Below are 1,033 nucleotides of genomic sequence, written 5' to 3'. Positions count from 1 at the left end.
GAAGCTAAGGACAAGAAGATTTTCTCTGATAGCCTTGAAATTGTAAGTTCTTGTTAAGTATCTAAAGAAAGTGGGAAACTGCACTTTAAAAAAGCTAGCTATTAAAGGAGAAGCACCACTTTCTTTAGATACAATATCAAGCATCCTATCTTACACTACCGAATGTGGGATTTTGGGGATACCTAAGTTCCTAACAATACATTGCCCCTGGAGACTGGAGAGCCAACGTCCACAACGTCTTCACTCTCGATGCTGACCCATTGGTAGCCACTTTGCTACCGGCTATTAGTATTTGATATTCACCTTAATCCAGACTATAGGTAGCCCTCTCCATGGTGCTGACAACCTTGCTCTGTTACCATTGTTAAGTGCTTAAGGAAAGTGGGAAACCACACCTTAAAAACTAGCTATTGAAAGGGAAGAACCACTCTTTAAATATCATATCAAGCATCTCATACTACACGATGTAGGATTTTAGGCACCCCATAATACTCAAGTCCCTAACAGTTCGTCTTCTATCTCTGATTGGGGGAAGGCATGCTATGTCCATTCCCACTTTTTTTCTCTACTACCTATTTCTTACCTACTTTCTAGTTCCATTCTATCAATTGGCAGCATTAGACCTCCCGATTTAGGAACCCTATACTACATAAATGAAAGCAGAGTATGTAGATGCAATTTATCGGATATTAAGATATTGTAGATTCTTGGACTGGACCAAGATAAAGCTTATGGTTAATGAATGGACTCTAAGATAGAACTGCTTTGAGGGGGTGTGCTCACATTTGCTTTCTGGAAGTAGCATAATCCAAATGTGACTTGGGCAGGAACATTGATGTATGTGATCAAATCCATCCGATAAGAATATAAATAATGAACCTGTCCTTGTCCAATATAAGGAAGAAGAATATAATGCATGAATGAATCTTAGAAACCTCAACCAAGAGCAATTTATTCTTGCTTCTGTTTGGGAAAAAGAAAGCAGAATTGTAACATTCATTTTTACATCAGGATATGGTACAAATTGATCCCC

General features: G+C 38.4%; 1 protein-coding gene across 1 annotated transcript in view; it reads left to right on the top strand.

The window, feature by feature from the left end:
• The window catches only part of LOC107459115 (uncharacterized), a 6,565-nt gene that overhangs the window by 4,073 nt on the left and 1,459 nt on the right, over window positions 1–1,033 (top strand). The gene's annotated exons all lie outside the window — the stretch shown is intronic.

Source organism: Arachis duranensis, chromosome 7 (assembly GCF_000817695.3).
Source record: "Arachis duranensis cultivar V14167 chromosome 7, aradu.V14167.gnm2.J7QH, whole genome shotgun sequence".
Lineage (NCBI taxonomy): Eukaryota > Viridiplantae > Streptophyta > Magnoliopsida > Fabales > Fabaceae > Arachis > Arachis duranensis.
The sequence above is the reverse complement of the archived record's forward strand: the minus strand, read 5'-3'. Positions and strand labels throughout refer to the sequence as shown.